At 42.7% G+C, this 15,831-nt stretch overlaps 1 long non-coding RNA gene across 1 annotated transcript in view; it reads left to right on the top strand.

The window, feature by feature from the left end:
- Positions 1 to 15,396, top strand: part of LOC138516048 (uncharacterized) — a 49,814-nt gene extending 34,418 nt beyond the window's left edge. The window contains exon 3 of the long non-coding RNA XR_011282214.1: positions 12,981 to 15,396. This is a non-coding gene — a long non-coding RNA (uncharacterized lncRNA). The remainder of the gene's footprint in view (positions 1 to 12,980) is intronic.
- The last annotated feature ends 435 nt before the right edge of the window (positions 15,397 to 15,831 follow it).

The raw sequence follows: 15,831 nt of genomic DNA on the forward strand, positions 1-15,831 counted from the left end.
GCACTACTGCAAGTGAAAGAAGTAAATATGTTTTTCTATCAAAGCTTAAATCTTTAGCGTAACATAGAGAGAAGGCGCGGTGCCTGGTCCACAAATATACAGCCAACAGTGGTGGCTGGTGAGTTGTTTTTTTGGAGGATGTAAATATTTGCCACAAGATTGTGATTGCGACTGAGCACAGCAAGGGAGCCCGACTAACGAAAAAGAGACGTGTGGGGGTTCTTCTCCCTCCCCAGGGTAAATGTTTTGAATAATAGGTTAAAATGGTGCATTACAAAGCACACTTTATGGGAAAATTAGGGTAAAAGGCCAACAATCGGTTTTGTAGGGTGTAGGGTAAATCATGAAACAAGTATAATCTATGCAAGTCACCAAAAGTGCACAGGGCATTTCACGCCAGTCCCTGCAATATATGCCAGTATAAAAAACATATGTACGCTGGCTGTGCCCATACATTTCCATGCTGCCTCCACCAATATATGCTAGTATTCCCATATAAGACAATGGGGGTCATTACAAGTTGGGCGGTAAGTGATACCGGGCACCGGTAAGGAGACTGGTACCGGTAATCCCTTACCGCCCAATTCCGAGGTCCCTTAGTGGGAACCGCAAGGGACGTGTGGTCGGACCACACGTCCCTTACGGGTCCCATTAGGGGACAAGGGCGCTAATTACGGGCCTGCCATTAGCGTAATTAGCGCCTTCCCCATTCCCATTGAGCCATATGGGGGCTCGAATGGGAATGGGGAATGGTTGGTTCAAGGGGGACTTACCGGTCACTCCAGGGTCGGAATACACCGGTAAGTCCCCATTGAACCAGACCGGTGTCAGACCCGTTATTGGAGGCAGCCATGGTGCAAATAGCGCCATAGCTACCTCCAATCTCGGAATGAGGCCTGATACTTATGTTCACTTTAACACGTTTTTCTACAGTATCATTACTGCCACTGGGCACAAAACTGGCTCTGCCAATATATGCCATTACTCCCATGTAAGTACATACTCCCGTTGGTTCAGCCATTAAAAGTCGGATGTCACAATAGGAAAACCTGTCCAAACTGGTTCCAATGTAAGCCATTCTCGACCCATAAGAACACTTATCTTGCTCGATTGATCATAGATGCTCAGTTAATAAAACGTCATGCTACATGAAGACTATACCGGGTGCTACTCCAAAACATCAGTCTAGCAAGGTAACACTACTTATCATGCTTGCTTTTTTTAATATGCAGAGTAATAAATGGCATGCCACAGTAAGCAATTTCTAGAATGACTGCACCAAAATGCCATTCTAGCCATGGAATAGCACACATGAACTTTCCTTTGCCCAAAAATACCAATCAAACATGCAAAGTCAATAAAGGGTGTGAGATAAAATGCTCCAGTGACCCCCAGTCTCCCAGGGCATACACACACATGCATCCCCTTTCACCCACCGGTCACTCACCTATACATCTCCTCTCGCATTTGCTCACACTGGATTCACCAAACAGGCACACACCAAACCCCACCCAGAACATTCAAATACACACTACCACATGTATGCTCATTCACCCACCAGTCACTCACTCACACCTTCTCTTACATGCACTTGCTGCATTCAATACACAGGCATACACCCACCCACGCAGAACATTCAAAAACACGCCATCACATTCATACTCCTTCACCCACCAGTCACCCCACACACATTCTCTTACATCCACTCACTGCATTCTCTAAACAGGCTCACACCCATCCACTCATTGAATTCTCTACACAGGCATACACCTACCCACCCAGAACATACAAAAACACACCTCACGTCACTTCTCATTCACCCATCAGTCACTCACACCTTTTCTTACATCCACTCATTGCATCCTCTACACAGGCACACGTCCACTCACCCAGAACATTCAAAAACATACATCAAATCACTTCTCATTCACCCACCAGCCACTCACACTTTCTCTTACATCCACACATTGCATTCTCTGCACAGGCACACACCCACCCAGAACATCCAAAAACACACATCACATCACTTCTCACCCCCCCACCATTCATTTACATACATCGGACACGCACTTCACACATGCAAAACACACATCATATTACAAAAAAAAAGCCTTCTTTCCTTTTTCTTGCAGTTTCAGTCTGTCCTTCCAGGCCCCCTTGGCTCCTCCGTGCTGCTCACAAACAGGAAGCTGGGAGAGCTTCCTGGTTCCTGTATGTGATCTGGAAGGAAGCCAAGGGATAACGGGTTGGAGCTGAATGTGGCATGTGACTTGTGCCACATGTCACGGTCAGCTCCAACCCCTACCAAGTGTCTCCCCAGCCTTCACACTGATGGGTGAGGCCTGGGCCGGGGACCCACCAGACCTGGTGTGGCAGGTCGTTCCTCGCTGCGGGAGGGCCCGCTACACCAGTAGCACCCGTTTTTTGGAGGGGGAACAAACATTGTTCACATTTATTTTTTTTAATTTGGGGTTGCAAGGTAGTCCCACGGGTTGCAGCTGTGGCCCACAGGGGTTGCAGTTGCGACCCCTGGTGACCTCCAAATGATGTCCCTGTATGCAAGGCTGGAATAGCTACAGTATACTATGGTTACTTCCCACTTTTTTAATCACATGGGGCCTGTTTCAAGAGGTAAGGAACCATCTAAGAAACAAAACACAAGGAAACAGGCTGGATTAGCTGCCAATGTGTGTGAAGTCAAGAGAACGTAATGGGCACACAGCCCCACGAACCCACAGAGAAAGGGCACAGAGCCCCACTGTATGGGAGGGGAAAAGATATAGATATGACAATGCTGAAATAACCATTAAGAATTTCAAGGGGCAAAGACATATGTACTATGTTGAAACAGAGTGAAGGCAAGTCTGTTACACGCACAGCAAGAAGCCCTAAGTTAAGTTTGTGATGAGAAATAAGACTTTTAACCACCTAGCTACCAAACTTTGGGAGGCCTCAACTCTACAAAGGTGGGAAAGGAAGAAGTGTATGTTTCAAGTCATCCTGCAGGGATTGGAACACTGAAAAATCAGTAACTGTTTCCTTATCAAAGGAAGAGGGAAACCCAGACTGCCGATAATTGTACATTTTCCAAAAGGATTGAAAACTGGGATTGAGAAGACAATCTGGAAGAACAGTAAAACTGAAAACAAGTCGAATACAAGTGGGCCATGCAGAAGCCCATACCGAGGCTATTATACAAGCCTCCCTTTTCTTTTTTAGGTATTTTTCTAACGTGGTAGGGCCAGTTAAGTAATTAGGATTTGAACAGAAGACTTTTGTTTGGATTTGACGTGCACCCTTAGTTTTACTTGTGTTAGGTAGGGAACTTCCCTCATAGCGATAGGGCAGGTTAGGAGTTTTTACTTAATTAAAAAAGAACCTTTTTGATCATGCCACTGAGTTGTCCGACTCTGTCTTGTGGTTCACCACACAGTTTATTCATATGGTGCATTCTATTAAAGAACTAAGTGGCACGGTCTATCACTTGTCTGAAAGAGGAATAAGAAATATATTACAATATCAATAGATAAGTTCTTTTATCTGTTGACCTACTCTTGATAAAAGTATTCATCTATTCTTGTAAGTAACTTACCTCAAATTCTAAACACATTGTTAAAGCATTATTGTTATTTCCTCATATTTTCCTTTCTGTAGTTAATTTGTAAGAGATATAAGTGTTGTCTCAAATTTCTTAAAGGATTTATCATACAAAATGTGTGAGGGCGCAGTGTAGCCCTTATGGCTACGCTCAGAACAGTTCCCAAGTAGTAAGCTTAATGCAATACTGCATTATTGGGGTGTCTTCAATCAGCTTGCCATTTTCGGCAGTGGCGTTCTGCGTGCGGTCACCACAGACACCATTTAGTTTATTAATTTACATTGTAGTACTGCGTTAACCTTCTACACGTTGTCTACGTGTATTGCTGAGTACAGTAACCCATTTGTTATGGAGCTGTTCTAGATAATTTATATAAGATTGCTCTAACGTGGTCTTTGCAAATTTTGTATACTTTTTATTGTTGTTGTTCAACATTAATCAGTGATTGCTCCCTTCCATTTTCACATTTGCACGCTGGGTGACATCCTTCACCCCTGGATCCCCCTCTTCCGTGCGCAGATCCCTAGAAAGTCCTTAGTGATACTAAGACCTATGATAGCTATGTTTTCTTTGCTTTCGAGGGCCTGACAGTCTCAACGTATCCAAAACAAAGATTCAAATAAAAGTTCTGGAGTTCTTCTCTGATTTTATTTGGGTGATAGCAGTTCACCCCTGGTTCCCCCTCTTCCGGGTTCAAACCCCTCCCGAATATCAGTTTCTTTTTGTTGGGTTCTCTCTGCCATGGCATGCATTCAAAGGTTTTTCCTCTTGTACTTTTCTTAGTTGCATTCACAGGGCGGTGGGTCTTGGCTTCTCACCCTTGGATCCCCCTTCTTCCGGGCACAGATCCGACTCAACTGTTCGCCTCCCTTGATCGGGTTCACTATGGATTTCAATGCAATTTTAATGGTGAAATTCGCAAAACTTCATATCGTTTTTGTACAGTTTACTGTGGACATCCCTCGGCCGGGTTCACTCTTGTCAACACACTGTATTTCGGGTACGTAGACTTCACCCCCTCTTTATCAGCATCCCTCGTTCGGGTTCACTATTGCCAATCTTGTCAATAGTACCTTTCTCATTGAACACTTTCGATGCAGGATTAATTTCCCTTAGCTTCACAATCATCTGTCGGTCAAAGACTTTCGACTGTATAGAGGATTTTACAAAACCCCTGTATGACCACTTAGACCCCCTTCTCGCCTTTCACCAGGCCTTCTGGTTATGGTAGTTTCAACAATTGGCTAATCGTGCAGAGTTTCTTGCGTGAGCACCCATATAGTGCCAAACATCTCTGTTGCTGGTTTTGCCCCTTTTATCATCAATAGCTCTTTTTGTTTAAAAAGTACAATTAGCCGTTTGCTACTTTTAATTTAACACAGTTTGGTTTCTTCTCGACTCCCCGGATGTGTTGAACCGCTTGACTTTCTTTCTCTTTGGTGCCAAGGTTGGTACCACAGAAACAAGCGTCTCTCCCCAACTTGGTTATCATCAGAGGAAGGTCTTGTGTATCATTGATATCTGCTCCAAAACACGCTGGAAATTGTTTGCGGTCTTACAATTCCTTCTGCAGACGTTTCAAGGACTTAGGTCGGAAAGGGCAAGGTTGCTTCTCTCCTCGTCACCCTCTCGGTTTGCGCCGTCTTTCTCCTCCTCTTGAACTGCCATGCTGAGTTAGCTCTCTTGTTATGCGGTCTGCCTTGCTCGTATTGCATTCCTGTGCTCCACCTTTTATCCCTGTGAAGAATGGAAAGGGCTGTCCGGTGTGTGCGGTTCTGGTCAATTGCCTGACTATGCCTGACCCTGGTGTTGGGACAGGTCAGGTAAATGGCTTTAGTGTAAGTTCTTCGTCCTTCATGATATGCGAAAGTGTTCATGTTGGAAAAGGGGGGGGGGGCAGACTGTTTGTGCATCCCATATGGCAGGTTGGGGAGAAGGTGTTATAAGAAGGGGATACCGCATCTCTCCCAACGATGTCCCACTTCCACTCATCGCAGACCACCCATCCAAGGGATCCTCACTCACTGGTCCACCCCCAGGAACTGGATCCAATATCGATGGCCGTGTCTTGGCCACCTGGATGACAGACCCCATGGGATTAGTCAGGGAGACACCTTCAGATTTTTCACAGTATGTATTTATTGTATGCATGTTGGAAGAAGATAGCCAATTAAGTCCCAAGGTACCGTGGGCGGAAGTGTTGTCCTGAATCCATTCCATTCCTTACAGTAATGCGATAATTGAGGTACAATTTATTACTAAGTTTAGGATAGAGTTATTATCCCATTGCATAGATCACATTTATATGAACGATCTTATCAATGGTCCTTTGGCAAAGAGACAATCTATTTAATCCATCCAACAGGGATCATCTCATGTGTCCTCCGAGTCCATACAGATACTCTGTCCCAGCTTCATTATATTAATGGAATCAATCCATCTACCTTATTTAATCTCAACATTTTCTATACGACTATCATATTAAACTTGTGCATATTGTACTCATGTATTCCATATTGCCTCAGTGAGGCATGACATTCGTTGTGAGTAAATTCATGTTCATAACAGTGATGTGCAATATTAAAGTGCCACGTTTGCATTGGTCCATGTTGCACAGGTTGAAGAGAGAGTACAGTAAAACATTCATTTCATTTTCCCTATTCAGTCCATCATACACTGTGTGTAACTTGCATATAATAATTTAGCATTTATATAGCGCTACAAACCCTCAGGTATCTGAGCGCTGCTTATTATTACCCACGGTGTGTGGTGCTCATTTATCGACCTCGAAAGGATGAAAGGCTGAGTTTGGCCCCGCCGGGATTCGAACCTGCGTTAGCAGGCTCTGCACGGATGTCAACGCGAGTGCTCTACTCGCTTTGCCACTTGACCACTTGAGTATATATGCCTTGAGTAGTTTCAATTTTTTTCAGCACCCCTCTTGCCACATGTTGCTTTCTGAAGCCCAATAAATCTCAGATCTTTTTTATCATCTTCCTGATGGTATCTCTGCCAATGCTGTGCAAGCAGTCATTTAGGCTCTTGGCTCCCCATCATTGTCAAATTTTCTCGAATTCTGTTCTTAATTTGTGAATCGTACTTCCAATATAGATTTTTTGCAGACACATATTATAGCATATTCTACATATTTGGTTCTACAGTTGATAACATCCTTGATATACACTTCTATTTCCAAGTTAATGATAAATACTTTAGTATTATTTTGAGCTTGCCTACACATATTACAGCTACCACATTTGTGAAACTCCTTGTCCATTTCTCTCAGCCACCCTGTTGTTCCTCTTGTCTGTTCATCCATTCTCTTCAGAAATGAGGGACTTGGCATGTTTTTAAGGGTAGGTGCTTTGGAGAATATGATCCCAGGTTTCAGCTCTAGGACCCCTTTAAGATCATCATCCATTAAAAGCAAATGCCAGTGTTTATGAAGGATGCCGTATAGTATATTAATATCCTTACTGTATCTCGTAATCACTTTTACTTCATTGGCCTGATCCCTTGTTCCTTTGTCCTTAGGCACCAATGTCCCTTCCTATTCAAACATGATGCCTTGTCCTTATGCAACTTGATATGTACCCTCTGGCTTGGAACATTTGTGTGAGTAATTCACATTCCTGTGAAAAGCTGTCATTATCACAGAAGTTTTTGCGTGCTCTTATAAATTCCCCTGTGGATTCCCACAGGGGAATTTATAAGAGCACGCAAAAACTTCTGCATTTGCGATAGAAACTTGTCGCAAACAAGGTCGTATTTACCTCTGTTTCTTCATGATGAGTGTTAGTTTGGAGTCAACCAAATTAATGTGCAAGTCTAAAGGATTTATTGCTGTATCATTACTTGTGCAGGTAAACTGTATCACAAATGAGTTGTCATTTAGTATTGTAACTTATTCAGTAAGTTGTTATTGTGTACCCTGCCATATCATAAAGATGTCGTCTATGTATCTCTGCCATATTATGATGTTGGATATTTATCTATTCTTAGTCAATGCTTGTGATTTTTCAAAATGGCCCATATATAAATTAGCCAATGGTGGGGCATGCTTAGTCCCCATCACCACACCCTTAATTGGTTTAGAATTGTCATTGTTAGATTAAAAAATGTTGTTGTCTAGGGTAAACCTTAACATTTCTTTGATCATTTGTAGATGTGTCAAGTATGATACAGAGCTATTAGCATAAGTGTATGCATAGGTAGTTATTGGCTTAGTCTAACCGGAAGAGAGCTAGGGTGTTTGTCCTCGGTCTATGTGGGAATGTCAAGTATGGCATGGTGCATTAAATGGATCTGAGATGGAAGAAGCAGCTTCCATTATGGCCTTGACTTGGGGTTAGCTCACAAGGGAGCCACTCATGAGGTATCTGGATTTGACTGTTATTGGTTTAGTGCTCATTACCATTTCTTCTGGCCATGAAACAAATGTGGTGGACAATGTTCTTGGAGCTGCAGATTATAAATTCGATTTTATTTCGGTTGAGTTTTAGTTGATTTTTCATTCTCAACCGGTCCATATGTGAGAGCCAGTGGCCAAGTTCTGGTTGATTTGGGGGCTGACGTTTGGGTGCATTTGTAGCTGATTTGAGAATTATCCACATAGTTCTAGCAGATGAGACAGGCATTTCCGATCATTTGCAAGAAGTGGGTTGGGGAGATTTTGAAAAGTAATAGTGATAAACTGTAACTTTGAGGCGCTTCAGAGGTGATACTGAGGGCAGGCAGGTGAAATGAAGGGGGCAATTTAAGCAGCTTCTGTCCAAGAGTAAGGATGTGGTGTAAAGTAGTGTATTTCACTCAAATCCAATAGCCATGTGTCTTTTCAGGTGGAGTTGGTGGCTCATAGTGTCAAAGGCTGCTGCAATGTTAATTAAGATGAGTGCACTTAAGAGTGTTTGCATCAGCATTGCTTTTTGGTGCATCTCATATTGATGGAAGGGTTGATTCTGGACCCCTTTTTGGTCTGAATCCATGTTTTACTTTGTGTATGATGATGTTGGTTTACACATGGTCCCAGAGCTGTTGGTTGCAAATTGTTTGTTGGAGATGGGTCATCAAGGCTAGCTGTGGCTTAACACAGGTGCTTCTAAAGGCCCACTGGATGATACCATGGTCTAGTGATGAGTTAAGGATTGATTGGAAGAGGGAGTGAGTCTCAGTTGTTGGCTTATGGCACTGTAGATGTTTGGGGGCAAGAGTTTTTGGATGATACGAGTGAGTTGCTGATATTGTATGTTCAGGAATTGATGTGCAGAGAGGTTGTAGGAGGTTTTCAGGTTGATTTTCTGCAGACTTGTTTCATTGCTTGGCTCGGGGGGGTCAGGGAGGGGTTTATTGGGCCTTTTTGTCCAGGTGGTTATGGATATGTAGAATTAATTTGTTAAAGTATTTTGAGATTGAGTGACACAGTTGTTGGGATAGAGTAGGCATGGTGTTGCAGGTTGAATGGTTTTTGAAGTCTTTGATAATTTGTTTAAGTTACCTTCTATGCCAATTGTGTTACGTCTGTATGCAGTGTGCAGAATGGCCCCATTACAAGTCCGGCAGTAGCCATGCGGTAAAACCGTCAGGTTGCTGCCGGACTTGCAATATTTACTGGCACTTGACTTGCCGGAATTACTGGGGATTACCACCCCGGCGTTCCGGGAAGTCAGGCGCTGGTAAATAGGACTCAATGGGAATGGGGACCACGGAAGCACCGGCACCATTAATAATGGTGCTGGTGATTCCGTGATGGCTTGCATACCGCGGCCGCTGTGTCCGGCAGGGTCTGCCCTGTCTGAGACAGCAGCTCCGGCAGGCAAACCCGTAGTGTGCTGGTCCGGAAACAACGGTGCCAGTAGGCTTACCGGCACACTTGTAATGAGGGCCACGTGTATTCTGTAAATCCTCAGCTGTCTCTTGTATGATATTGTGCCTGTTTACAGGCCATTTTCTCTACCCAAATTTGCTCTCACCTTCTGGTCTCTTTATTGATGTAGTTGAGGTTGACGGTGGTGAGCCATCTAGTGACTTGTTTATTAGGAAGCTTTTGAAAGGCTTTGTTCGGGTCCAGTAGTCTAAGAGTTTGTGAGACACAATTCTGGTGGTAGTCAAAATGTTAGTCTGGTGTTCCGAACTGATTTGGTCAGGAGATTTGCCCAGATTGGAAGTTAGGTTGCGTAACCTTTGTGGCTAATTTGGTGCAGGAGGTTGTAGTTAAAGCATGGGAGCGTACTGTTAGGAGTGAGGTGCAATTACCTTACTGGTGGATGCATCATGATACAAGTGAGACTGGGATACATAGCCATGGAATGTGACTTTCTGGATAATGGGCTGCTGACATGTGGAAATCATAGGCACCTATATCTAATAATGCACTGAGAATTATGAGTTTTGTTATGTTGTGATTTTACCTTTTGGTGTTAGGTTATCATGTTAATCAATTTGGTGACTGAGCTTTTCTTGTGTGGGGCATAACGGAAGACTGGTACAATTATGGACCATGTGCTTATTACATAGTGTGATGCAGGAGGCAGGCTCTCCTTTCCCCAACTACGCACCAGTTGCATGTGCACTTGTTAATATATTTCAGATGCTTCATAGAAAATGGATGGTTGTTCTCTGCCAGTTCTTACACAGTTTGGGATATTTGTTGTACGAATGCAGGGCTGCATAGTAAAATGGTGAATTTTCTCAACCAATTGTTGCACTGGTGTTTGTTTTTCTATGATATATGAGAGGATGTTTAAAAAAAATGGGGGCATGTGCTTAGCCAGCAAAGTTTGCGTGTCAGAAGATGTAGGTTGAGTTGGGAGTTAACACTCCCAACTCAACCTACATCTTCTGAACTTCTTAGAATGTGTTTTTGTTTTGTCAAGGATTTTGCATTGTATTTTAAAGATTTAAGGTGTGTTGTATATTGTTCTGTGACACGGTTTATTTATTTATTTATTTGTCATTTATAAAGCGTGCATAACCCAGAGGCATCTAGGCGCTATTAACTTAAGAATTCGGTTACAGTAGGTCCTTCAAGCTACATAAGTGGCAGTCATTACCGTCATTGCATATGTTAAATATGTTAGTGTGCTGATCATTGTAATGTAAAGAGGAGCATTGTATATTGGCTCTTGTTAGCATGAACACATCCTGCTAGGAAGTTCATTGCAAGCTGGGGACTGGATTGCTGGTTTGATGTTATGTATGATTGTTCTGGGAGTTTCAGATGGGAGCTGTGTGGCTGACGACTGGATCAGATGGTGGATTTTTCTGTTTCTATTTGGCTCAAGTACTTAAGGATTTTCTTAGATGTGAGCTTGGATCCTGTAAGTGAACAAGGAAGAAGCGTCCTCTCTTTAACACTCGGATCGAGGGAAATTTAGTGCAGTAACTTCGGAATGTAACACACCATAAATTCCCAGAATCCTCGGAAAAAGACTGACAGTACAAAGGCCCTGATTACAAGGTTGCTGGTAGTGGTGGCCTACAAACAACTTTGGTTTACCATTTCAGCCGCCCGATATCTCAGTAATTCTCAGGATATTACGGGCAGCGGAGGAACAGTAATTTCCCATTCCCAGAACACTGCCACACTGGCAACGGTGCCGGTGCTTCAGTGAAAAATCTGCTGTAGGGGCCTGAACTACCGTCAGGTCAGGCCTCACAGCCCCTACCAGCAGACTCTGAGAGACCGAGTCCAGAAAAGGTGCCTGTAACCGTTGTTACCGACACATTTTTCCGGACTAGGTCACTCATAATGAGGGCCAAAGTTTTGGCTCTGGGAATTGAAATTCAAGTGCCCAGGAAAACCAGAGAAGGAGCATGTGAGGAAAAGCATTACTAGTTGAGAATTGAGTTCTCCGTATCTGCTGAGAAAGATTGAGTTGAACTGGTATTTGGGAATTGAAATGCATGTTCCAAGACCAATTTGAGCAAGAGGTAAAACAACTTGTGCCCATTGAGCAGGGGAACCTGCATTTTATATAAAAAAAAAACGACATGTTCTATCTTGTCTAGGGTCCCTTTTTAGGGACCACCGCCCAACACAGAAGGCTAGTGTGATGTTTAGTGTGTCTGCAGGAGTGTTCAGGGCCATGGAAATAGTAAGAACATTTATAGTCATGGACACTGATATTTGTAGGACCTCCTTAAGGGAACATTTCCTTTTAAATATGTGTCACACATTAAATATTTGCTTAAGCTATATTCCAACGAGATTCCAGGGTAGGGCTAGGGTTCTCTACACAAAGGAACATTGAAACAGTGCTACGTTTTAGAACCAAATTGTATCCGGTACATCTTTGGGGGAATGACCAGTACACCCACTGATAAAACAGGACAGCAATTTCTGTCATGCATTTTCAAACAGGGTATGAAACCCTTGGTTATTATTATTTCAACATTGCCAGCTATCGGGTGTCACTGCCAATGTTTCAACACTTATTCAACCCGTCAAGATAGGTGATTCATACTCAAATGTGATCGCCCTCCAAGTTCATTAGAATTAACTTTAGTAGATGCAGTATTTTAACCTTTTAACAATGGCCATGGTAATGTTTGAGAGTTGGTATGCACGTCTGCATGTTGCAATCAATCTAGAGAAGTGTGGGATGTTTTGACCCACTTTTACTCTGCTATGCTGCATCAGTGTGTTATGATGGTGCCAGAAAACAGCAAAATGACTGCAAAACTCTTGTGCGCGCTAAAACCTCTGAAAATCGCGCTTTGCAAAGCACAAAAAGATGGCTGCCAATCTGCCACGCATGTTGTCAGTGGTGGAAAAGAGATCTCACTCCTGGAATATGTCACTGGGCTCCACAATAATTGAAAATGGAGTACAGAAGGAAAAAGCAGTGCTTTGCTAAATGAAACCCAAAATCTTGCTTTAAATCCCATTTTCTTTGTGGCTGAAACTTCAGAATGCTGGTACAGAACACCCTCAAATATCCAAAGTTCATGCTGGGTGCTACAATTCACTTAGTTTAAGAAATCATTGTGAATTTATAAGATCCTGAAAAGCTGAAAGCATAAAGAGATTTCCACAACAAAAGTGGCCTGTCTGTGGATCTGTCAAAAATCTCTGGGTGCACTACCCTGGGCCGCCTGAATGACAGCTGTTAGGAGCCTGCCTGATTAAACTTTAACATGTATAAACTGAAATCAAATGTTTGCAATCCAAGAGGCCTGTTACTGATAGTAACCCATGTTGTAATTGTTTTGATCCCATGGTTTAAAATCTTGAATACGTATTCTAGCAGTGATTTGATAGAACAAGTTTGTTTTAAGCTAAGAAAAAAATTCAACAGAATTAACAGTTAAATTAAACCTGGCTGAGGGTACCAAACTGGAATAGCAGGTTTTCTCACAGAAGGAATGTCTTTCTCCCCAGCAGGAAATCACACAGAAGCGTTAATTATGGGGTTGGGAAAGAACCTGGTCTACAGAGGCATGAGGAACAATGACCAGCTGCTACTAAGGAAATGCGAGGTGTGAAGACAGTTGTAAATGGCCTCTGCCAAGAGCAAGCAGGGAGGTGACTGCTCCTGGACTGCAGGGAAACAAAAAGAGGCGGACCCAAACAACCATCTGTGGCTGAACAGTAACAAAGAACACTTTTTTGAAAGATGGATAACTTATTGTTTAAAATTGTGAAAAATATAAAAGTAACAGATTTGTGAATCTAAATTTTGGCTGCACGTTTCAAGAGGCGGCAAAATCGTGTGACATGTTCTGGAAAGAAACAGCAAGAAATGTGATTTTATGCAAAATGTATTTCTGCTAGAAGTATGAAACTTTATACACTTATGTCCACGTTAAATGCGCACAATTGTAGACATTTGCTTATAAATTGTACATTGTGTTCCTGACGAAAAGGGCAAAATTCTGTAAAAAGCGGAGACAAGATCCCATGGCTACAGGATTTTGAGGAGTAGCTGCTATGGAAAATATGTAATCTTTATATGTGATTGTTATAGAGGTTGCACATGTGTAAATATGGATTGTGCCAAAAGTAGATTTTGTGTTCCAGAGGCTAGGAGTGGATTCTCAGCCTCATAAAATCACACCATAACGGTGACACTCTGTTTCTCTCCTCCTATCAAGGCAGAGAGTAGACTCTGACCCAATCACCTGTCAAAAGGGGCAAGCTTAGGCTAAACCGGCCCACACACCCCCTTTATCATAGCATAAATATAGACAGCTCACCACTGAAAAACCCAGACAGATTCACTCACTATTCCAATGCTGGCGCAGCACCCTGCTGCTGAACTCTACATCTTCATTGCTCCAGACGCCAGAAACTTGGCAAAGCAGAAACTCATTGCATAGCTAAACCATTTTCAGCTAGGCCTCAAATTCCAGAACCAGAACCCCACAAATTTAAGGGGGAGCATCAAAATACAGCCGGGCTGCGCTGTTACTGCTTGCCTGCTGAAAATAACTATCATCAGAATTAAGAAGGGCAGATCCAGTCCAGTCCTGTGCCATGCTGTGACCAGAGTGCATTGCAGATCCAGTCCAGTCCTGTACCATGCTGTGTCCAGAGCGCCTTGCCGATCCAATCCAGTCCAATGTGCCCAGCCGTCTGTCTTAAACCAGATCCAATCCCCTGACCAGAATCCTGACGGTTCCATTGAAAAACAGATCCAGTGAGTATCTATAGAAAGAGATGTGTCACTGGCATATGTGCTTTGCATAGTCAATCCCTATCTTAAACCCATCCTATCTTGTATTCAGAACCTGTATTGTTAGGAGTATTTTGGAATTGAATCAACTCTCTATCCAAACCATCCTATCCTTCCTCCTGTACTAGTATTGTTAAAACTATCTTGCGCTGATCTTTTCTCGTCTGAAGAAGGCGAGTTTCCTCCACAAGCAGTTATTCTGATAAAGTGGCTGTCTTACTGTGTGGTATTCGTTTTGTTCATAGTCATCCCTAGTGTAAGAAACCCTTTTGTCATTTTAACAGTGCATTCCTGCTTTCCATTCTTGCGCCTATCTCGAAAAAAAAATGACCTCTACTTAAACGCCTATAACTTCCTCTGTTTTTGTGCCAGAAACAACGTTTCAACTTCTGCTTGTAGCTAACATCCACAGCTTTAAATTGCACCTAAATCAATACGGTTCTCCAGTTATCGCGAATATCGCGCAGTGAAAAGTTTGCCGCAAATTTTTATTTTGGGAAATTCTTACACATGTAAAAAACAGCTTTTAATTACTTCCGACTTGAGTTTTAAGATTTCAAATTGTTTCTTGGTATTAGATCATTGCTTGTGTTTGTGTGCGGCTCCCATAAGAATTTATAGCAATTTCAGAAATTTAGACCATATTTGGTGTTTTTGCCCAGTCCATTCTAAGGATAACTTTAAAAGCCATTCTGACAGCTTGACAGTCAATTCCGTTTTCTCTTGTGTTTGAAAGGTGGAAAGTGGGATTGATATTATGTTTGAATTCTGCCATTCCTGAATGCCTGCTTTCTCCTCCTATCTCTTTACATTACCTATTGGGGAGTTGAGGGGGTGCAGGGGGAACCTTTAACCACAGTGCTATCCGATCTGAAACCACATAGAAGTATTATTTTGTATGCTGAATTATTTTGCTCACTACTTACTCCTTGTGTATTAAAGATATTATTCCGTGTTACCTCACCCCATTGGTGAGTGTTGTGTACCTATTTAAACATATTGTGATAACATTTTAAATACATAAATACATTTTTACCTTTGCAAACCAGCCTGATTCCTGGTTCAGTGTGACCGGGGGGGTTCCAGGAGAAGGGCGTGATATGAGTGGTATATCGTTCAGAATAATGTATTTTTAGACAAAAATAAATAAGGATTTCAATTGTGCACTACATGCTAGGCGTTGACTTGGGTGTATGCCGGATTGAAATCACATACAGAAGCAGGCACCTACAATATTCTGTTATATTCATAAAATTCCCAAATCAATCCTTGTATATATTTGGTCCACAACAGCGAACTGCCTTCACATGCAGTAAACTAGCGACTACAATACAAGAGTCCCAAGAAAACCTTCCTGAATGCTAAGTGTTCCCTTCTGCAATATTCACTCACTAGAGCACACCCCTCTTCTGGGGTCCCAGTTGCTCACCTCTTCCGCACTGGAGGCTGCCCCTGTTCTTGGATAAAGGGGTTCCCCTTCTCTAGTGCTCTCCAGCTTTCTCAGCAAATTCCACTCCTCAGCTACCGGCTCAAAGACTCCCAGCCCAGAGACATTGTCGG

The sequence above is a fragment of the Ambystoma mexicanum genome, chromosome 6q (genome assembly GCF_040938575.1).
Source record: "Ambystoma mexicanum isolate Mex_15411 chromosome 6q, UKY_AmexF1_1, whole genome shotgun sequence".
NCBI lineage: Eukaryota > Metazoa > Chordata > Amphibia > Caudata > Ambystomatidae > Ambystoma > Ambystoma mexicanum.